The sequence below is a fragment of the Scyliorhinus torazame genome, chromosome 19, assembly GCF_047496885.1.
Source record: "Scyliorhinus torazame isolate Kashiwa2021f chromosome 19, sScyTor2.1, whole genome shotgun sequence".
Lineage (NCBI taxonomy): Eukaryota > Metazoa > Chordata > Chondrichthyes > Carcharhiniformes > Scyliorhinidae > Scyliorhinus > Scyliorhinus torazame.
The window spans coordinates 18,646,474-18,669,991 of record NC_092725.1 but is presented as its reverse complement, the minus strand read 5'-3'; positions in this window follow the sequence as shown (position 1 = coordinate 18,669,991).

Below are 23,518 nucleotides of genomic sequence, written 5' to 3'. Positions count from 1 at the left end.
GATTTATCAGAGTTCAATCCTATCAATTTCCCCAACACCATTTCTCTACTAATGTTGATCCCTTTCAGTTCCTCCCTCTCACTAAACCTTTCATTCTCCAACATTTCTGGTATCTGATTTGTGTCCTCGTTTGTGAAGACAGAACCAAAGTAGGTATTTCGTTGATCAGCCCATTTCTTTGTTTTCACTTATAAATTCCCCTGCTTCTGACTGTAAGGGACCTACATTTGTCTTCACCAATGTTTTTCTCTTCGCGTTCTTATAGAAACTTTTACAGTCAGTTTTTATGTTCCCTGCAAGCTTCCTCTCGTACTCTATTTTCCCTTTCTTAATCAACACCTTGGTCCATCTTTGCTGAATTATAAACTGCTCCCAATCTTCATACCTTTTATTTTTCTTGGCCAATCTGTATGCTTCTTCCTTGCATCGGATACTATTTCTAATTTCCTTTGTAAGCCATGGATTGGCCCTCTTACCCCCTTTGCTTTTGTAACAGACAGGAATGAACAGTTGCTGCAGTTCCCCCATGCGTTCCTTGAATGTTTGCCGTTGTCTATCCACTGTCATCCCTTTAAGTAACTCTCCCCAATCCATCATATCCTCATAGTTCCCTTGATTAAGATTCAGCACCCTAGTCTCCGAATCAACTACTTCACTCTCCATCTTGATAAAAAATTCCATCATGTTATGATCGCTCATCCCCAAGGGGGTCTTGTACAGCCAGATTGGCAATGATCCCCTTCTCATTGCACAGTACCCAGTCTAGGATGGCCTGTTCTCTAGTTGGTTACTGAACTTATTGATCCAAAAATCCATCCCGTATACACTCCAGGAATTCCTCCTCTACGATATTGTGGCTAATTTGATTTTCTCAATCTATATGTAGATTAAACTCACCCATAATTACAGATGTTCTTTTATCACGTGCATCTCTAATTTCGTGTTTAATGCCATTCCTGACATCACCACTGTAGTTTGGGGGCCTATATAGAACCCTCACTAATGTTTTTTGCTCTTGGTGTTTCCCAGCTCGACCCATACAGATTTCACATTGTCCTTCGCCTGTATTGTGTTAATTTCCTCTTTAACCAGCAGGGCCAAACCACCACCTTTTCCTTTTTGCCTGTCCTTCCTAAATATTGACTACCCTGTGACATTCAGTTCCCATCCCTGGTCACCTTGCAGCCATACCACCGTAATCCTGATTTTTTTTCGTTTTCTTTTATAAATTTTAAGCAGCCAATTATTTTTTCTTTTCCAATGAAGGGGCAATTTAGCGGGGCCAATCCACCTAACCAGCACATCGTTGGGTCGTGGGGGTGAAACCCACGCGGACACGGGGAGAATGTGCAAACTCCACACGGACAGCGGCCCGGGGGCCGGGATTCGAACCCGGGTCCTCAGTGCCGCAGTCCCAGTGCTAACCACTGCGCCACATGCCGCCCTCCCCGTAATCCCGATTGTATCAGAACCGTTTACATCTATTTGCGCAATCCGCTTGATTATGAATGCTCAGCGAGTTAAGGCACAAAGCCTTTAAGCTTATCTTTGTAACTTGTCCCGTGACCCTCATAGAATTTACAGTGCAGAAGGAGGCTATTCGGCCCATCAAGTCTGCACCGGCTCTTGGAAAGAGCACCCCACCCAAGGTCAACACCTCCACCCCATCCCCATTACCCAGTAACCCCACCCAAAACTAAGGGCAATTTTGGACACTAAGGACAATTTATCATGGCCAATCCACCTAACCTGCACACCTTTGGACTGTGGGAGGAAACCGGAGCACCCGGAGGAAACCCACACAGACACGGGGAGGATGTGCAGACTCCGCACAGACAGTGACCCAAGCCGGGAATCGAACCTGGGACCCTGGAGCTGTGAACCAATTGTGCTAACCACAATGCTACCCACTGTTTGAGTCTGGTCCTTGGTTTCTCTGCCGATCACTTTTCTTATTCCCCTTTCTGTCTTTTGTTTTGTCCTTCTTTCCACCTCCTCCAACTCCCTGCATAGGTTCCCATCTGCCATTTTAGTTTTAACCCTACCCAGGTTACAGAAATAGGGAGGGTTGTGGGAGCTGGAGGAGGTTACAGAGATAGGGAGGTTGTGGGGGCTGGAGGAGGTTGCATAGATAGGGAGGTGTGGGGGCTGGAGGAGGTTACAGAGACAGGGAGGGTTGTGGGGCTGGAGGACGTTACAGAGATAGGGAGGGTCGTAGGGGCTGGAGGTGCTTACAGAGATAGGGAGGGTTGCAGGGACTGGAGGAGGTTACAGAGACAGGGAGGGCTGTAGAGGCTGGAGGAGGTTACAGAGATAGGGAGGGTTGAAGGGGTTACAGAGATCAGGAGGGGTGTAGGGAGTGGAGGAGGTTACAGAGATAGGGAGGGTTGTAGGGACTGGAGGAGGTTACAGAGATAGGGAGGGGTGTAGGGGCTGGAGGAGAGTACTGAGAGAGGGAGGTTTGTCCAGGCTGGAGGAGGTTACAGATATAGGGAGGGTTGTAGTGGCTGGAGGAGGTGACAGAGATAGGGAGAGTTGTAGGTGTTGGCGGAGGTTATAGAGCTAGCGAGGGCTGTCGGGGCTGTCGGAGGTTACAGAGGTAGGGAGGGCTGTAGGGGCTGGAGGAGGTTACAGAGATGGGGAGGGATTATAGGGACTGGAGGAGATTACAGAGATAGGGAGGGTTGCAGGGACTGGAGTAGGTTACAGAGATAGGGGGGGTTGTAGGGACTGGAGGAGGTTACAGAGATAGGGAGGGTTGCAGGGACTGGAGGAGATTACAGAGATAGGGAGGGTTGCAGAGGCTGGAGGAGGTTAGAGAGATAGGGGGGTTGACGGGGGTGACATAGATCGGGAGCGGTGTAAGGAGTGGAGGAGGTTCCACAGATAGGGTGGGTTGTCGGGAGTGGGGGAGGTTACAGAGATGGGAGGGCTGTAGGGACTGGAGGAGGTTACAGAGATAGTGACGGTTGTAGGCAGTGGAGGGGGTTTCACAGATAGGGTGGGTTGTCGGGAGTGGGGGAGGTTACAGAGATGGGGAGGGCTGTAGGGATTGGAGGAGGTTACAGAGATAGGGAGAGTTGTAGGGGCTGGAGGAGGTTACAGAGATAGGGAGGTTGTAGGGACTGGAGGAGGTTACAGTGATAGGGAGTGTTGTAGGGGCTGGCGGAGGTTACAGAGATAGGGAGGGTTGTCGGAGCTGGAGGAGGTTACAGAGATGGGGAGGGCTGTAGGGACTGGAGGAGGTTACAGAGATAGTGACGGTTGTAGGCAGTGGAGGGGGTTTCACAGATAGGGTGGGTTGTAGGGAGTGAAGGAGGTTACAGAGATGGGGGCGAATGGAGCGAGGCCCACGGGGGCGGATTATTTGAACAATTATGACAATTTTATGATGGAGGCCTGGCTGGACAGGGGAGGCCGGGGTTAGTCAGCGAGCCCAGCGGAGGGCGGTGGGATGTGCTGAGTTACCGGGCCGGGGGGGGGGGGGGGGGGGGGGAGGGGGGAGGGCAGGGGCAGGGATGAGGCACGATCAATTTGGCTGGAGACAAAGTTGAATTCAAACTGAGGCTTTCTTAGTATCTGAAGTGTGGCCTCCTACAGCAGCTGACGAAATGGCTGCGAGCTGGAGGCCACGCATATTTATAACCCGGTTCCTGGGCGGAGCTAGCATGCAGGGGCCCAGGTGAACCTGTAGTGCAGGTTCTACCGTACAACCCTTAATATAGGAACACAGTGGTTTACCACATTCACCCCCTGTTAAAATTGATTACGGCGGGGGTGGTGGATAACTATATACATTTCGCAATCTTTAATATTTACAAAACAGTGACAACAAATGTCTCTGGTCATCCGGTGGGCCGGTCAGAGGTTCAGCTGGTCCGGCGCCTTGATCGTCCTCTGGGATCGACGAAGTGGAGCCGGCGATGTTGGTGCTGTCGTGGTCGAAGTTGAATCCGGGAGCATGCCGAAATCCTCTTCATCAACGGGGGTGGGCAGGGGGAGGACGGACGGTCCTAGGAGGGGTGATGGGGGCGACGGGGGAGGGGAGGGTGGCACCGGGGGCGAGGGGGGTGGTGTGGGGGCGGAACCTGCTGGTGCCAGGTCCCTGAGGGAGACGGTATCCTGGCGGCCGTCGGGGAACGCCACGTAGGCGTACTGGGGGTTTGCGTGGAGCAGGTGCACCCTTTCCACCAACGGGTCCGCCTTGTGGAGCCGCACATGTTTACGGAGAAGCACGGTTCCCGGAGCTGTGAGCCAAGTTGGGAGTGATACCCCGGATGTGGACTTCCTGGGGAAGGCAAAAAGATGTTCATGCGGTGTACTGTTAGTGGCAGTGCAGAGTAATGAGCGAATGGAAGGTAGTGCATCAGGGAGGACCTCTTGCCAGCGGGAGGCCGGGAGATTTCTGGACCGTAGGGCCAGCTGTACGGCCCTCCATACCGTCCCGCTCTCCCTCTCCACCTGCCCGTTTCCTCGGGGGTTACAGCTGGTCGTCCTGCTGGAGGCGATACCCCTGCTGAGCAGGAACTGACGCAGCTCATCGCTCATGAATGAGGATCCCCTGTCACTGTGGATGTAGGCGGGGAAGCCGCACAGAGCAAAGATTGAATTAAGGGCTTTAATGATGGTGGCAGACGTTATGTCGGGGCATGGGATGGCGAAAGGGAAAACGGGAGTATTCATCGATCACACTGAGGAAATACGTGTGTCGGTCGGAGGAGGGGAGGGGGCCTTTGAAATCCACGCTGAGGCGTTCAAAGGGGCGGGAGGCCTTCACCAGGCGCGCGCGGTCCGGCCGGTAGAAGTGCGGTTTGCACTCCGCACAGACCTGGCAGTCCCTGGTGATTGCCCTGACTTCCTCGACGGAGTAGGGCAGATTGCGGGCCTTGATGAAGTGGTACAACCGGGTGACTCCCGGGTGACAAAGGCTGTCATGCAGGGCCCAGAGTCGGTCTACCTGTGCGCTGGCACATGTACCTCGGGATAGGGCGTCTGGGGGCTCGTTGAGTTTGCCGGGCCGATACTTAATCTCGTAGTTATAGGCGGAGAACTCGATTCTCCACCGCAAGATCTTGTCGTTCTTGATCTTGCCCCGCTGTGCATTATCGAACATGAAGGCTACTGACCGTTGGTCAGTGAGGAGAGTGAATCTCCTGCCGGCCAGGTAATGCCTCCAATGTCGCACAGCTTCAACAATAGCCTGGGCTTCCTTTTCGACAGACGAGTGCCGAATTTCGGAAGCATGGAGGGTGCGGGAAAAGAATGCCACGGGCCTGCCTGCCTGGTTGAGGGTGGCGGCAAGGGCGATGTCCGATGCGTCGCTTTCTACTCGGAAAGGAGTGTTTTGTCTACAGCGTGCATTGGGGCCTTGGCAATATCAGCTCTGATCCGGGCGAAGGCCTGTTGGGCCTCTGCCGTCAGGGGGAAGTGAGTGGACTGTATGAGTGGGCGGGCCTTGTCCGCATAGTTTGGGACCCACTGAGCGTAATACGAGAAGAACCCCAGGCAACGTTTGAGGGCTTTGGGGCAGTGGGGGAGGGGAAGCTCCATGAGGGGGCGCATGCGGTCGGGATCGGGCCCCAGAACTCAGTTTTGGACCACGTAGCCGAGGATGGCTAAGCGGTTTGTACGGAACACACACTTCTCCATGTTGTAGGTGACGTTGAGGAGAGTGGCGGTGCGGAGAAATTTAGCGAGGTTGGCGTCGTGGTCCTGCTGATCATGGCCGCAGATGGTGACGTTGTCTAGGTACGGAAACGTGGCCCGCAAGCCGTACCGGTCGACCATTCGGTCCATCTCCCTTTGGAAGACCGAAACCCCATTGGTGACGCCGAAGGGGACCCTAAGGAAGTGATATAGCCGGCCGTCTCCCTCGAAGGCAGTGTATGGCCGGTCCAATTTGCGGATGGGGAGCTGGTGGTAAGCGGATTTCAGGTCCACCGTTGAGAAGACCCGGCACTGTGCAATCTGGTGAACCATGTCAGATATGTGTGGGAGGGGGTACGCGTCGAGCTGCGTGTACCTGTTGATGGTCTGGCTGTAGGCCACGACCATTCGATTTTTCTCCCCAGACTTAACCACTACCACTTGAGCTCTCCAGGGGCTGTTGCTGGCCTCGATGACTCCCTCCTGAAGCAACCGCTGGACCTCGGACCTGACCCTTATCCTGGGTGCTGTACCGTCTGCTCCTGGTGGCGACGGGTTTGCAATCCGGGGTTAGATTGGCAAAGAGGGAAGGAGGATCGACCTTTAGGGTCGCGAGGCCGCACACAGTGTGGGGCGGTAAGGGTCCGCCGAATTTAAGGGTCAGGCTCTGGAGGTTGCATTGGAAGTCCAGGTCGCGGGTAAGTGCAGCGCAGAGGTTAGGGAGGACGTAGAGGCGAAAACCGTGGAACTCTACGTCTTGGACTGTGAGCGTGACCGTGCAGTACCTCTGGATCGCTACGCGATGGGATCCGGAGGCCAGGGAGATACTTTGATTGGGAGGGTGTACCTTAAGGTAGCAGCGCCTTACCGTATTTGGATGTACAGAGCTCTCGGTGCTCCCGGAGTCCATTAGGCAGGAGGTCACGTGGCCGTTGACTTTAACGCTGGTGGATGCGTTGGTCAGTGTGTGGGGTCTGGACTGGTCGATTACCATGGATGCGAGTCGTGGTTGATCGTTGGGTAGTGAGGCGGCCGCTGCGTCGGGGTCCTGAAACGCCGTTCGTCTCCGTGTGCTGCGGGGTGGACAAGATGGCGGCGCCCGGAGGTCCTGGGGGTCACAAAATGGCGGCGCCCATGGAACGCACGTTGCGTGGTGGAGCAAGATGGCGGCGCCCATGAAATGCACGTGTTGTGGGGGAGAGAAGATGGCGGCGACCATTGCTCGCACATGGCCTGGGGAGGAGGGAGGATAGCGGCGCCCATTTTCTGTGACCGGGGGTGGGGGGGGGCGACCGCTGCCGCTGAGCGGGCCTGGCACACCGCTGCGTAGTGGCCCTTCTTCCCGCAGGCCTTACAAAGGGCAGCGCGGGCCGGGGAGCGTTGGCGGGGGTGTCTTTGTTGGCCGCAAAAATAGCATCGGGGCCCCCGGAGATCACTGGCTGGCGTGTCGCCCCGGACACGGACAATGGGCGCCGCTATCTCCCCTCCTCCCCAGGCCATGTGCGAGTACTGGGTGGTGTAGCCACCTAAAATGGCTGATTCCCGATTAGAATGGTCAAACCCCGATCTAAAATGGCGAACGAAAGAGGCTGATGGGAAAATCAGCCAACAGGACTCAAATGGACAGCTGCAGGTAAAACAGTGTATTCGCCTCTGGGGAAGTCGGCCCAGACCGATACCTGCAGCCATCAACATCACAACAACCCAGCCATCCTGCATAGTAAGCAGCCATCCCCGGGAACAATTGCTACACATTAGCAACTCAAAGCCGACCCAGACCTTTCGGCGCCAGCAGGGGCTGTGACAAAGGAAGGTAGACAACCCCCCCCCCCTCCCGATCAAGGAATCGCCCCATTATTGGAGCATATCGAACCAAGTGATTGGGACCAAGTCCAATCACTTGGAACCAGGTACGAGGTCCGCCCCAAGAGGCGGGAAGCCCCTGGGAACTATAAGAATAGGGGCCAAGTTCAACTCGACCCTTCTGTTCCTGCTCGCAACCTTCGAGACCCTTCGACAAAGAAAACCGTAAGTGTTACTCCAGCGATCGCTACCAGATAGGTGCTCCTGACTATCGACTTGTACCAGCTTTGAATCCCGCAGGCTCAGACCTAATTCGAAAGACCATTCGGTTCCCTGACCTGGTGGGCCATTTCCAAAGTTAAGTATTGGCCTTTAGTGGTAGGTAGTAGTCTAGGAGTAGGATTATTGTAGAAGTATTAATTGCTGTATATAATAAATGAGCGTTGATTTAACTTTTACTGAGCGGTGTGCTGCATTATTAATCATTACTTGAGCTTGAACCACGTGGCGGTATCAGAAAGATACCTGGCGACTCGTGAGCAAAGGTGACAGAATTAGAGCTAATAAAACTAAGGCTAATTAGAGCAACAGTGGGTAGCGCTCACGCTGGGGCGGCTGCCTATGGGGCCCATGAAACGTAGGAGGAGTGGGCCGCGCGGTTGGGGGTGTAGGACTGTACATTGCGCAGGGCGACCGTCATGGAAAGCGCTAGTGTTTTAGTCTCTGCGAGGTCGCGCGTGGCCCCTTCTTGGAGCCACTGCTGATAGCATGAGACCCAATCCCAGTTACAAAAGCGTCCCTCAGAAGGAGATCTGAGTGCTCCTTAGCTGTAACGTCCTGGCAGTCACAGTCCCGCACTAGTAGGATCAGGGCCCTCCAGAAGTCCTCGATTGACTCACCAGGTAGTTGAGTACGCGTTGCGAGCGCGTGTCTGGCGAAGAGCAAGTTCGTCTTCTGCTCATAATTCTCTTTGAGTCGAGTCATAGCGTCAGCGTAATTGGGCGCATCCTGGATCAGCGGGAAGATTTTAGAGCTGAGTCTGGGGTACAAGATTTGAATCTTCTGAGCCTCTGGAACAGGGGCCGGAGCCACGTTGATATACGCTTCAAAACAAGCTCACCAGTGCTGGAAGTCTTTTCTGGCATCGCTTTCGTATGGATCCAGCTGCAGGCGATCTGGTTTAACCCAGAGGTCCATCTTCTGAATCAGATACGAATAAATTGAGGCACGATCAATTTGGCTGGAGACGAAGTTGAATTCAAACTGAGGCCTTATTCGTATCTGAAGTGTGGCCTCCTACAGTAGCTGACAAAATGGCTGCGAGCGAGAGGCCACGCATATTTATAACCCGGCTCCTGGGTGGAGCTAGCATGCAGGGGCCCAGGTGAACCTGTAGTGCAGGTTCTACCGTACAACCCTTAATATAGGAACACAGTGGTTTACCACAAGGGGCAGGGGCAGCAGAGTTTTGGATGGGGTGAACTTTACTGAGGGTAGAATGTGGGGAGAGAAGGCCGAGATGAAGGGCCTCCAAACAAATGCATTTCTGAATCAGAGAGAGATAGTTACAGCTGGGGGGGAGGCGGGGTTGGGAAGGGTGGGGTGTTGTGATGTTTGATGGGAACTGCATCTGGCCACATTGGGGGCAAATGGGAGAGGTGGGGTTGGGGGCTGCTGACTGCGTTTCCAGGCCTCAGGCTTCTCTCTTTCCAGACAGGTCCTATCCTTGCTTGGCTAGAGGTCAAAGGGTGACTGCCCACTACTTCCAGGACACACACTGCCCCCAATTGTGCCTGTGATCAGACCCAGGCTCAGAACAGATTGCAGGAGATTCTCTGGGCTATGAGAGGCCCCAGGCCTCGATTACTATCTGGGCCGTTTCAGTATTAATGGCCTGGAAACAATGGAGTGTTTCACTGCTCTCTGGCCAGGACATTCATCTTCAAAACAACGGGAGGCCCCATTACCTCATCAATAAGCCTTTGAGATAAAGGAATTTGAGATAAGTTAAACTTTAAAGGAATGCCCACTCCTCCCTGCCCCCCACAATAACTCACCAGGGTTAACCTCACTAGAGAGACACAAGATAGAGACAAGAACCTCTGTGTGTGTGTGAGTGTGCGTGAGTGTTTGAGTGTGTGTGAGTGCATGTTGTGTGTGAGTGTGTGTGAGTGCATGTTGTGTGTGTCAGTGAGTGCATGTGTGCATGTGGATGTGGGTGTGTGGTGTATGTGTGTGCATGAGTGTGGGGGGGTGTCTGTGAGTGTCGGTGTGTGTGTATATCTTAGTGTGGGTGTCTGTGTGAGTGGGTGTGTCTGTGACTGTGGGTGAGTTTGAGTGTGTGTGGGTGTGTGTGAGAGTGTGTATGTGACTGGGTGTGTATGTGTATGTGAGTGTGTGCGATTGTGCGTTTGTGAGTGTGAGTGTTCGTGTGTGTGTCTGTGTGCATGTGTTTGTGCGTGCGTGTGTGTTTGAGTGTGTGTGGGTGCATGTGTGTTAGTGCATATGTGTGAGTGCGTGTGAGAGAGTGTTTGTGAGCAGGTGTGTGGATGTGGATGTGTGTGGATGTGGATGTGTGTGAGTGTGTGTGTGTGAGTGTGTGTGTGTGTGTGACTGTGAGAGCACGTGTGTGAGTGTGTGTGTTAGTATGAGAGTGTGCGTCAGAGTGTGTGTGAGTATGTGTGTCTGTGGGTGTGTGAGTGAGTGTGTTTGTGTGTGGGTGGGTGGGTGTGAGTGTGTGTGTATGTGGGTGTGTGTGTGTGTGAGTGTGTTTGTGTGTGTGTGGGTGGGTGGGTGTGTGTGTGAGTGAGTGTGTGAGTGAGGGTGTTTGTGTGTGTGAGTGTGGGTGGGTGTGAGTGGGTGTGTGTGAGAGTTTGGGTGTGAGTGTGACTGTGTGTTTGTGTGTGTGTGTGGGTGGGTGTGAGTGAGTGAGAGTGTGAGTGAGTGTGTGTAGCGCACAAAGAGTCCATGAGACGAATAGAGTGAAGTCGATGAGGCTTTATTAAGCGTGTCTGTTCCCCAGCAGCCCGATAGTAAACTGGCCTGCGGGGGAAGACACCGGCTTCTTATACTTCGCCTTCAGGGCGGAGCTTGAGATCAACGGCCAACCAGGACCCGGGATCTGTCAGCCAATGACATTAGGGCTTCCAGTCCCACATGACCCCCAATACATACTACCACATTCACCCCTTGTCAAAAATTGAACCCGGCGGGGTGATGCTTCGTATGGTGGTAAGGGTTTACAGGGCTGGTCCTGGGAGGATAGAACAGTTACATGGTAGTACAGTATTGGACAGTTTCGTCCTGTTGCAACTATTTACAGAGGGTATAGGAAAAAAACAAAATGTTCATTGGACAGTCCATCTTTGTTTTACATCGACGCCACGAGTCGGTCGGGCGGTCCGGTCGTCCGTGTCGATCGCCTCGGCCCCGGCGGTGGTGGTGGTGCTTGTACCAGTGTTGTCGCCTCCGGGAGCCGCACGGTTTCAGCTGTCGGTGCTGAGGGGAGGGGGACCGATCCTCCTGGGAAGGGGGCGGTCGCGGGGTGCGGCGGTGGCAGGAAGGGGGGGCGGTTGGGTTGATGGTGTCGGGGGGGTGTGCGTGGTGCCGGCGGGCGCCAGATCCCGCAGGGAGACTGTGTCTTGTCGGCCGTCGGGGTACTCCACGTAGGCGTACTGGGGGTTTGCGCGGAGGAGGTGAACCCTTTCGACCAACGGGTCCGCCTTATGTGCCCGCACGTGCTTTCAGAGCAGGATGGGTCCTGGGGCCGCCAGCCAGGTCGGCAGCGACGTTCCAGAGGAGGACCTCCTAGGGAAGACAAGGAGACGCTCGTGGGGCGTTTGATTAGTGCTTGTACATAATAACGACCGGATGGAATGGAGAACGTCCGGGAGGACCTCCTGCCACCGTAAAACTGGGAGATCCCTGGACCGTAGGGCCAGTAGGACGGCCATCCAGACCGTGCCGTTTTCCCTTTCTACCTGCCCGTTCCCCCGGGGGTTGTAGCTGGTCGTCCTGCTTGAGGCTATGCCCTTGCTGAGCAGGAACTGGCGCAGCTCGTCACTCATGAAAGAGGACCCCCTGTCGCTGTGGACGTATGCGGGGTAACCGAACAGTGTGAAGATGCTGTTCAGGGCTTTAATGACTGTGGCCGCGGTCATGTCGGAGCAGGGAATGGCAAAAGGGAAGCGGGAGTATTCGTCCACTACATTAAGAAAATATGCGTTGCGATCGGTGGAGGGGAGGGGCCCTTTGAAATCGAGACTGAGGCGTTCAAAGGGGCGGGAAGCCTTAATCAGGTGCGCTCCATCTGGCCTGAAAAAATGCGGCTTGCATTCCGCGCAGATGTGGCAGTCCCTTGTGACTGTACGGACCTCTTCTAAAGAGTATGGGAGATTGCGGGACTTGATGAAGTGGTAAAACCGAGTGACCCCCGGGTGGCAGAGGTCCTCGTGGAGGGTTTGGAGGCGGTCAATTTGTGCGTTGGCACATGTGCCGCGGGACAGGGCATCGGACGGCTCGTTCAGCTTTCCGGGCCGGTACAAGATCTCATAGTTGAAGGTGGAGAGCTCGATCCTCCACCTTAAGATCTTGTCATTTTGAATTTTGCCCCACTGTGCATTATCGAACATGAAAGCTACCGACCGTTGGTCAGTGAGGAGAGTGAATCTCCTGCCGGCCAGGTAATGCCTCCAATGTCGCACAGCTTCCACTATGGCTTGGGCTTCCTTTTCCACTGAGGAGTGGCGGATTTCTGAGGCGTGGAGGGTTCGGGAGAAAAAGGCCACGGGTCTGCCCGCTTGGTTAAGGGTGGCCGCTAGAGCTACGTCGGAGGCGTCGCTCTCGACCTGGAAGGGGAGGGACTCATCGATGGCGCGCATCGTGGCCTTTGCGAAGTCCGCTTTGATGCGGCTGAAGGCCTGGCAAGCCTCTGTCGACAGAGGGAAGGTCGTGGTCTGTATTAGGGGGCGGGCCTTGTCTGCGTACTGGGGGACCCACTGGGCGTAGTACGAAAAGAACCCCAAGCAGCGTTTCAGGGCTTTTGGGCAGTGCGGGAGGGGAAATTCCATGAGGGCGCGCATACGTTCGGGGTCGAGGCCTATTATCCCATTGCGCACTATGTCGCCCAGAATGGCTGGATGATCGGTGCTAAAAACGCACTTGTCCTCGTTGTACGTGAGGTTCAAGGCTTTGGCTGTCTGGAGGAATTTTTGGAGGTTGGCGTCGTGGTCCTGCTGATCATGGCCGCAGATGGTTACATTGTCGAGGTACGGGAACGTGGCCCGTAACCCATGTTGATCAACTATTCGGTCCATCTCCCGTTGGAAGACCGAGACCCCGGTTGTGACGCCAAAAGGGACCCGTAGGAAATGGTATAATCGCCCGTCTGCCTCGAAGGCTGTGTACTTGCGGTCACTTGGGCGGATGGGGAGCTGATGGTAGGCGGACTTGAGGTCCACGGTGGAGAAGACTTTATACTGGGCAATCCGATTGACCATGTCGGATATGCGGGGGAGAGGGTACGCATCTAGTTGTGTGTACCTGTTGATGGTCTGGCTATAGTCAATGACCATCCTTTGTTTCTCCCCTGTCTTCACTACTACCACCTGCGCTCTCCAGGGACTATTGCTGGCCTGGATTATGCCCTCCTTTAGTAGCCGCTGGACTTCGGAGCGAATGAAGGTCCGGTCCTGGGCGCTGTACCGTCTGCTCCTAGTGGCGACGGGTTTGCAATCCGGGGTGAGGTTCGCAAACAAGGACGGGGGTTGCACCTTGAGGGTGGCGAGGCCGCAGATAGTGAGTGGGGGTATGGGGCCGCCGAATTTAAACGTAAGGCTCTGTAGGTTACATTGGAAATCTAAGCCCAGCAAGGTGGGGGCACAGAGTTGGGGAAGGACGTTAAGTTTGTAGTTTTTTAATTCCCTCCCCTGTACCGTTAGGGTAACTATGCAGAATCCCTGGATCTGTACGGAGTGGGATCCTGCAGCTAGGGAAATCTTTTGTGCGCTGGGGTAGGTAGTTAAGGAACAGCGTCTTACTGTGTCGGGATGTATAAAACTTTCCGTGCTCCCGGAGTCGACTAGGCATGGCGTCTCGTGGCCGTTAATTAGGACCGTTGTCGTCGTCGTCTGGAGTGTCCGGGGCCGAGCCTGATCGAGCGTAACCGAAGCGAGCCGTGGTTGTAGTAGTGGGGTGGGGTCCGTTGTTGCCGTCCAAGATGGCGTCGGGGATGGACAAAATGGCCGCCCCCATACATCGCACGTGGCTGGTGGGTCACAAGATGGCGTCGGGGGCGGTCCAAGATGGCGGCGCCCCTCCTCCCATCGTGGTGGTCGGGACCCAAAATGGCGGCTTCTGCGGGTCGCACATGGTGTGCTGGGGGGTCTGGGGAACGATAGGACCGCGCGGAGTTCCTTCACTGCGAGCGCCAGGGCCGCGGGCGCTAGGACCGCGCGGAGCTCCCTCGCCGGGGACAGCGGTGGTCAGGGCCCAAGTCGGCGGCGCCGGCGGGTCAGGCGTGGGGCCGCGAGCGCAAGGAGCGCGAGGAGCTCCCTCACCGGGGACAGCGGCGGTCGGGGTCCAGGTAGGTGGCACCGGCGTGTCAGGCGTGGGGCGCGGGACGGGGGTGAGGGTGGCGTTCGGGATGCGAAAAACCCCCTCCTCTCCGTGGAGAGTGTTGGCCGGCACCCAAATCGGGAGCGCCGGCGGCGGGTCGTACATGGACTGCGGGGAGGGGGGTTGGGGAGCGTAGGCGGCGTGCAGGGCTCCCAGTTCTCCCGGGACCGCGGTGGTCGGGACCCAGAGCGGCTGCGCCTGCGGGCCGCACATGGCATGCTGGGGGGGGGGTTGGGAGGCATAGACTGCCTGTAGGGCTCCCTGTGGCCCCGGGACGGCGGCGACCTCGCGGGATCGGCACACCACCGCATAGTGGCCCTTTTTCCCGCAGCTTTTGCAGATGGCTGCGCGGGCCGGACAGCGCTGACGGGGGTGGTTCGCCTGGCCGCAGAAATAACAGCGGGCGCCCCCGGTCCGACTCGGCGTTTGGACTGCGCAAGCCTGTGGGGTGTCCGGGGGGGGGGGGTAGGGGGTTTGTCGCGACGGGTACGTACGGGGCCCAATGGCCTGCCGCGCGGTCAGGGCCGTAGGCGCGGGTATTACGCGCGGCGACGTCTAGGGAGGCTGCTAGGGCCCGTGCCTCTGAGTCCGAGCGACTCTTTTTCTAGAAGTCTTTGGCGGATTTGGGAGGAGTTCATACCTGCCACAAAAGCATCGCGCATTAACATGTCCGTGTGTTCGTTTGCATTCACCGACGGGCAGCTGCAGGCTCGTCCCAAAATCAGCAGCGCGGCGTAGAACTCGTCCATCGATTCTCCGGGAGCTTGCCGTCTCGTCGCGAGCTGGCAGCGAGCGTAGATTTGGTTAACTGGGCGAACGTAGAGACTTCTCAGTGCTGTGAACGCCGTCTGGAAATCGCGGGTGTCTTCAATGAGGGTGAAAATCTCCGTGCTCACCCTCGAGTGCAGGACCTGCAGTTTTTGTTCGTCTGAGACTCGGCCGGTGGCCGTTCTGAGGTAGGCCTCGAAGCAAGTCTGCCAGTGCTTGAAGGCTGCTGCCGCATTCACTGCGTGGGGGCTGATCCTCAGGCATTCCGGAATGATCCTGAGCTCAATAGTCCTTTTTAGGCACGCTTAATAAATTGTGGCGCACAAAGACTCTGTGAGACGAATAGAGTGAAGTCGATGAGGCTTTATTAAGCGTGTCTGTTCCCCTGCAGCCCGATAGTAAACTGGCCTGCGGGGGAAGGCACCGGCTTCTTATACTTCGCCTTCAGGGCGGAGCTTGAGGTCAACGGCCAACCAGGACCCGGGATCTGTCAGCCAATGACATTAGGGCTTCCTGTCCCACATGACCCCCAATACATACTACCACAGTGTGTTTGTGTGAGTGAGTGTGTTTGTGTGAGTGGGTGTGTGTGTGTGAGAGTTTGGGTGTGAGTGTTTGTCTGTGTGTGTGAGTGTGGGTGGGTGTGAGTGAGTGTGTTTGAGTGTGGGGGTGTGTGAGTCTGTGTGTGAGAGTTTGGGTGTGAATGTGTGTGTGTGTGAGTGTGGGTATGTGTGTGAGTGTGAGAGAGTGTGAGTGTGCGTTGTGACACAGCTCCACCCTCTGCTTAACAAATCGACCAGATTTCTCAATATCCGTTTATAAACAATCTGCAGTGGTCAGTGGAAACAAATTGCAGCATTATAGAAATTATCGAGATGAAACATTGCCCTGGATTAACCTTCACACATCAGCTAGCTCCCTCAGTACTGACCCTCCGACAGTGCGGCACTCCCTCAGTACTGACCCTCCAACAGTGCGGCACTCCCTCAGTACTGACCCTCTGACAGTGCTGCGCTCCCTCAGTACTGACCCTCCGACAGTGCGGCACTCCCTCAGTACTGACCCTTCGACAGTGCGGCGCTCCCTCAGTACTCACCCTCTGACAGTGCGGCACTCCCTCAGTACTGACCCTCTGACAGTGCTGCGCTCCCTCAGTACTGACCCTCCGACAGTGCAGCGCTCCCTCAGTACTGACCCTCCGACAGTGCGGCACTCCCTCAGTACTCACCCTCTGACAGTGCGGCACTCCCTCAGTACTCACCCTCTGACAGTGCAGCACTCCCTCAGTACTGACCCTCCGACAGTGCAGCGCTCCCTCAGTACTGACCCTCCGACAGTGCGGAACTCCCTCAGTACTGACCCTCTGACAGTGCTGCGCTCCCTCAGTACTGACCCTCCGACAGTGCGGCACTCCCTCAGTACTGACCCTTCGACAGTGCGGCGCTCCCTCAGTACTGACCCTCTGACAGTGCGGCACTCCCTCAGTACTGACCCTCTGACAGTGCAGCACTCCCTCAGTACTGACCCTCCGACAGTGCAGGACTCCCTCAGTACTGACCCTCTGACAGCGCAGCACTCCCTCAGTACTGACCATCCGACAGAGCGGCACTCCCTCAGTACTGACCCTCTGACAGTGCGGCACTCCCTCAGTACTGACCCTCTGACAGTGCGGCACTCCCTCAGTACTGACCCTCCGACAGTGAGGCACTCCCTCAGTACTGACCCTCCGACAGTGAGGCACTCCCTCAGTACTGACCATCCGCCAGAGCGGCACTCCCTCAGTACTGACCCTCCGACAGTGCGGCGTTCCCTCAATACTGACCCTCCGACAGTGCAGCACTCCCTCAGTACTGACCCTCTGACAGTGCGGCGCTACCTCAGTACTGACCCTCTGACAGTGCGGCGCTCCCTCAGTACAGACCCTCTGACAGTGCGGCACTCCCTCAGTACTGACCCTCTGACAGTGCGGCGCTCCCTCAGTACTGACCATCTGACAGTGCGGCGCTCCCTCTGTACTGACCCTCTGACAGTGCGGTGCTCCCTCAGTACTGACCCTCCGACAGTGCGCGCTCCCTCAGTACTGACTCTGACAGTGCAGTACTCCCTCAGTATCGACCCTCAGACAATGCAGCACTCCCTCAGTACTGACCCTCTGACAGTGCGTCACTCCCTCAGTACTGACCCTCTGCCAGTGCGGCACTCCCTCACTACTGACCCTCTAACAGTGCAGCGCTCCCTCAGTACTGACCCTCTGACAGTGCGGCATTCCCTCAGTACTGACCCTCTGACAGTGCGGTGCTCCATCGGTACTGACCCTCTGACAGTGCGGCACTCCCTCAGTACTGACCCTCTGACAGTGTGGCACTCCCTCTGTACTGACCCTCTGACAGTGCGGCACTCCCTCAGTACTGACCCTCCGATAGTGCGGAACTCCCTCAGTACAGACCCTCTGACAGTGCGGCACTCCCTCAGTACTGACCCTCTGACAGTGCGACTCTCCCTCAGTACTGACCCTTCGACAGTGCGGCGCCCCCTCAGTACTGACCCTCTGACAGTGCGGCACACCCTCAGTACTCACCCTCTGACAGGGCGGCACTCCCTCAGTACTGACGCTCTGACAGTGCAGCACTCCCTCAGTACTGACACTCTGACAGTGCGGCACTCCCTCAGTACTGACCCTCTGACAGTGCGGCACTCCCTCAGTACTGACCTTCTGACAGTGCGGCACTCCCTCAGTACTGACCCTCTGACAGTGCGGCACTCCCTCAGTACTGACCCTCTGCCAGTGCGGCACTCCCTCAATACTGACCCTCTGCCAGTGCGGCACTCCTTCAGTACTGACCCTCTGCCAGTGCGGCACTCCCTCACTACTGACCCTCTGACAGTGCAGCGCTCCCTCAGTACTGACCCTCTGACAGTGCGGTGCTCCATCGGTACTGACCCTCTGACAGTGCGGCACTCCCTCAGTACTGACCCTCCGACAGTGCGGCACTCCCTCAGTACTGACCCTCCGACAATGCGGCACTCCCTCAGTACTGACCCTCTGACAGTGCGGCACTCCCTCAGTACTGACCCTCCGATAGTGCGGCACTCCCTCAGTACTGACCCTCTGACAGTGCGGCACTCCCTCAGTACTGACCCTCTGACAGTGCGGCGCTCCCTCAGTACTGAACCTCTGACAGTGCGGTGCTCCCTCAGTACTGACCCTCTGACAGTGCGGCACTCCCTCAGTACTGACCCTCCGACAATGCGGCACTCCCTCAGTACTGACCCTCCGATATTGCGGCACTCCCTCAGTACTGAACCTCTGACAGTGCGGTGCTCCCTCAGTACTCACCCTCTGACAGTGCGGCACTACCTCAGTACTCACCCTCTGACAGTGCGGCACTCCCTCAGTACTCACCCTCTGACAGTGCAGCACTCCCTCAGTACTGACCCTCCGACAGTGCAGCGCTCCCTCAGTACTGACCCTCCGACAGTGCGGAACTCCCTCAGTACTGACCCTCTGACAGTGCTGCGCTCCCTCAGTACTGACCCTCCGACAGTGCGGCACTCCCTCAGTACTGACCCTTCGACAGTGCGGCGCTCCCTCAGTACTGACCCTCTGACAGTGCGGCACTCCCTCAGTACTGACCCTCTGACAGTGCAGCACTCCCTCAGTTCTGACCCTCCGACAGTGCAGGACTCCCTCAGTACTGACCCTCTGACAGCGCAGCACTCCCTCAGTACTGACCATCCGACAGAGCGGCACTCCCTCAGTACTGACCCTCTGACAGTGCGGCACTCCCTCAGTACTGACCCTCTGACAGTGCGGCACTCCCTCAGTACTGACCCTCCGACAGTGAGGCACTCCCTCAGTACTGACCCTCCGACAGTGAGGCACTCCCTCAGTACTGACCATCCGCCAGAGCGGCACTCCCTCAGTACTGACCCTCCGACAGTGCGGCGTTCCCTCAATACTGACCCTCCGACAGTGCAGCACTCCCTCAGTACTGACCCTCTGACAGTGCGGCGCTACCTCAGTACTGACCCTCTGACAGTGCGGCGCTCCCTCAGTACAGACCCTCTGACAGTGCGGCACTCCCTCAGTACTGACCCTCTGACAGTGCGGCGCTCCCTCAGTACTGACCATCTGACAGTGCGGCGCTCCCTCTGTACTGACCCTCTGACAGTGCGGTGCTCCCTCAGTACTGACCCTCCGACAGTGCGCGCTCCCTCAGTACTGACTCTGACAGTGCAGTACTCCCTCAGTATCGACCCTCAGACAATGCAGCACTCCCTCAGTACTGACCCTCTGACAGTGCGTCACTCCCTCAGTACTGACCCTCTGCCAGTGCGGCACTCCCTCACTACTGACCCTCTAACAGTGCAGCGCTCCCTCAGTACTGACCCTCTGACAGTGCGGCATTCCCTCAGTACTGACCCTCTGACAGTGCGGTGCTCCATCGGTACTGACCCTCTGACAGTGCGGCACTCCCTCAGTACTGACCCTCTGACAGTGTGGCACTCCCTCTGTACTGACCCTCTGACAGTGCGGCACTCCCTCAGTACTGACCCTCCGATAGTGCGGAACTCCCTCAGTACAGACCCTCTGACAGTGCGGCACTCCCTCAGTACTGACCCTCTGACAGTGCGACTCTCCCTCAGTACTGACCCTTCGACAGTGCGGCGCCCCCTCAGTACTGACCCTCTGACAGTGCGGCACACCCTCAGTACTCACCCTCTGACAGGGCGGCACTCCCTCAGTACTGACGCTCTGACAGTGCAGCACTCCCTCAGTACTGACACTCTGACAGTGCGGCACTCCCTCAGTACTGACCCTCTGACAGTGCGGCACTCCCTCAGTACTGACCTTCTGACAGTGCGGCACTCCCTCAGTACTGACCCTCTGACAGTGCGGCACTCCCTCAGTACTGACCCTCTGCCAGTGCGGCACTCCCTCAATACTGACCCTCTGCCAGTGCGGCACTCCTTCAGTACTGACCCTCTGCCAGTGCGGCACTCCCTCACTACTGACCCTCTGACAGTGCAGCGCTCCCTCAGTACTGACCCTCTGACAGTGCGGTGCTCCATCGGTACTGACCCTCTGACAGTGCGGCACTCCCTCAGTACTGACCCTCCGACAGTGCGGCACTCCCTCAGTACTGACCCTCCGACAATGCGGCACTCCCTCAGTACTGACCCTCTGACAGTGCGGCACTCCCTCAGTACTGACCCTCCGATAGTGCGGCACTCCCTCAGTACTGACCCTCTGACAGTGCGGCACTCCCTCAGTACTGACCCTCTGACAGTGCGGCGCTCCCTCAGTACTGAACCTCTGACAGTGCGGTGCTCCCTCAGTACTGACCCTCTGACAGTGCGGCACTCCCTCAGTACTGACCCTCCGACAATGCGGCACTCCCTCAGTACTGACCCTCCGATATTGCGGCACTCCCTCAGTACTGAACCTCTGACAGTGCGGTGCTCCCTCAGTACTCACCCTCTGACAGTGCGGCACTACCTCAGTACTCACCCTCTGACAGTGCGGCACTCCCTCAGTACTCACCCTCTGACAGTGCAGCACTCCCTCAGTACTGACCCTCCGACAGTGCAGCGCTCCCTCAGTACTGACCCTCCGACAGTGCGGAACTCCCTCAGTACTGACCCTCTGACAGTGCTGCGCTCCCTCAGTACTGACCCTCCGACAGTGCGGCACTCCCTCAGTACTGACCCTTCGACAGTGCGGCGCTCCCTCAGTACTGACCCTCTGACAGTGCGGCACTCCCTCAGTACTGACCCTCTGACAGTGCAGCACTCCCTCAGTTCTGACCCTCCGACAGTGCAGGACTCCCTCAGTACTGACCCTCTGACAGCGCAGCACTCCCTCAGTACTGACCATCCGACAGAGCGGCACTCCCTCAGTACTGACCCTCTGACAGTGCGGCACTCCCTCAGTACTGACCCTCTGACAGTGCGGCACTCCCTCAGTACTGACCCTCCGACAGTGAGGCACTCCCTCAGTACTGACCCTCCGACAGTGAGGCACTCCCTCAGTACTGACCATCCGCCAGAGCGGCACTCCCTCAGTACTGACCCTCCGACAGTGCGGCGTTCCCTCAATACTGACCCTCCGACAGTGCAGCACTCCCTCAGTACTGACCCTCTGACAGTGCGGCGCTACCTCAGTACTGACCCTCTGACAGTGCGGCGCTCCCTCAGTACAGACCCTCTGACAGTGCGGCACTCCCTCAGTACTGACCCTCTGACAGTGCGGCGCTCCCTCAGTACTGACCATCTGACAGTGCGGCGCTCCCTCTGTACTGACCCTCTGACAGTGCGGTGCTCCCTCAGTACTGACCCTCCGACAGTGCGCGCTCCCTCAGTACTGACTCTGACAGTGCAGTACTCCCTCAGTATCGACCCTCAGACAATGCAGCACTCCCTCAGTACTGACCCTCTGACAGTGCGTCACTCCCTCAGTACTGACCCTCTGCCAGTGCGGCACTCCCTCACTACTGACCCTCTAACAGTGCAGCGCTCCCTCAGTACTGACCCTCTGACAGTGCGGCATTCCCTCAGTACTGACCCTCTGACAGTGCGGTGCTCCATCGGTACTGACCCTCTGACAGTGCGGCACTCCCTCAGTACTGACCCTCTGACAGTGTGGCACTCCCTCTGTACTGACCCTCTGACAGTGCGGCACTCCCTCAGTACTGACCCTCCGATAGTGCGGAACTCCCTCAGTACAGACCCTCTGACAGTGCGGCACTCCCTCAGTACTGACCCTCTGACAGTGCGACTCTCCCTCAGTACTGACCCTTCGACAGTGCGGCGCCCCCTCAGTACTGACCCTCTGACAGTGCGGCACACCCTCAGTACTCACCCTCTGACAGGGCGGCACTCCCTCAGTACTGACGCTCTGACAGTGCAGCACTCCCTCAGTACTGACACTCTGACAGTGCGGCACTCCCTCAGTACTGACCCTCTGACAGTGCGGCACTCCCTCAGTACTGACCTTCTGACAGTGCGGCACTCCCTCAGTACTGACCCTCTGACAGTGCGGCACTCCCTCAGTACTGACCCTCTGCCAGTGCGGCACTCCCTCAATACTGACCCTCTGCCAGTGCGGCACTCCTTCAGTACTGACCCTCTGCCAGTGCGGCACTCCCTCACTACTGACCCTCTGACAGTGCAGCGCTCCCTCAGTACTGACCCTCTGACAGTGCGGTGCTCCATCGGTACTGACCCTCTGACAGTGCGGCACTCCCTCAGTACTGACCCTCCGACAGTGCGGCACTCCCTCAGTACTGACCCTCCGACAATGCGGCACTCCCTCAGTACTGACCCTCTGACAGTGCGGCACTCCCTCAGTACTGACCCTCCGATAGTGCGGCACTCCCTCAGTACTGACCCTCTGACAGTGCGGCACTCCCTCAGTACTGACCCTCTGACAGTGCGGCGCTCCCTCAGTACTGAACCTCTGACAGTGCGGTGCTCCCTCAGTACTGACCCTCTGACAGTGCGGCACTCCCTCAGTACTGACCCTCCGACAATGCGGCACTCCCTCAGTACTGACCCTCTGACAGTGTGGCACTCCCTCTGTACTGAACCTCTGACAGTGCGGCACTCCCTCAGTACTGACCCTCCGATATTGCGGCACTCCCTCAGTACTGAACCTCTGACAGTGCGGCACTACCTCAGTACTCACCCTCTGACAGTGCAGCACTCCCTCAGCACTGACCCTCTGACAGTGCAGCGTTCCCTCAGTACTGACCCTCTGACAGTGCAGCACTCCCTCAGTACTGACCCTCTGACAGTGTGGCACTCCCTCTGTACTGACCCTCTGACAGTGCGGCACTCCCTCAGTACCGACCCTCCGATAGTGCGGCACTCCCTCAATACTGACCCTCTGACAGTGCGGCACTCCCTCAGTTCTGACCCTCTGACAGTGTGGCACTCCCTCAGTACTGACCCTCTGACAGTGTGGCACTCTCTCTGTACTGACCCTCTGACAGTGCGGCACTCCCTCAGTACTGACCCTCTGACAGTGCGGCACTCCCTCAGTACTGACCCTCTGACAGTGTGGCACTCTCTCTGTACTGACCCTCTGACAGTGCGGCACTCCCTCAGTACTGACCCTCTGACAGTGCGGCACTCCCTCAGTACTGACCCTCTGACAGTGCAGCACTCCCCCAGTGCTGACCCTCTGACAGTGTGGCACTCCCTCAGTACTGACCCTCTGACAGTGCGGTGCTCCCTCAGCACTGACCCTCTGACAGTGCGGCACTCCCTCAGTACTGACCCTCTGACAGTGCAGCACTCCCTCAGTACTGACCCTCTGACAGTGCGTCACTCCCTCAGCACTGACCCTCCGACAGTGCGGCACTCCCTCAGTACTGACCCTCCGACAATGCGGCACTCCCTCAGTACTGACCCTCTGACAGTGCGGCACTCCCTCAGTACTGACCCTCCGATAGTGCGGCACTCCCTCAGTACTGACCCTCTGACAGTGCGGCACTCCCTCAGTACTGACCCTCTGACAGTGCGGCGCTCCCTCAGTACTGAACCTCTGACAGTGCGGTGCTCCCTCAGTACTGACCCTCTGACAGTGCGGCACTCCCTCAGTACTGACCCTCCGACAATGCGGCACTCCCTCAGTACTGACCCTCTGACAGTGTGGCACTCCCTCTGTACTGAACCTCTGACA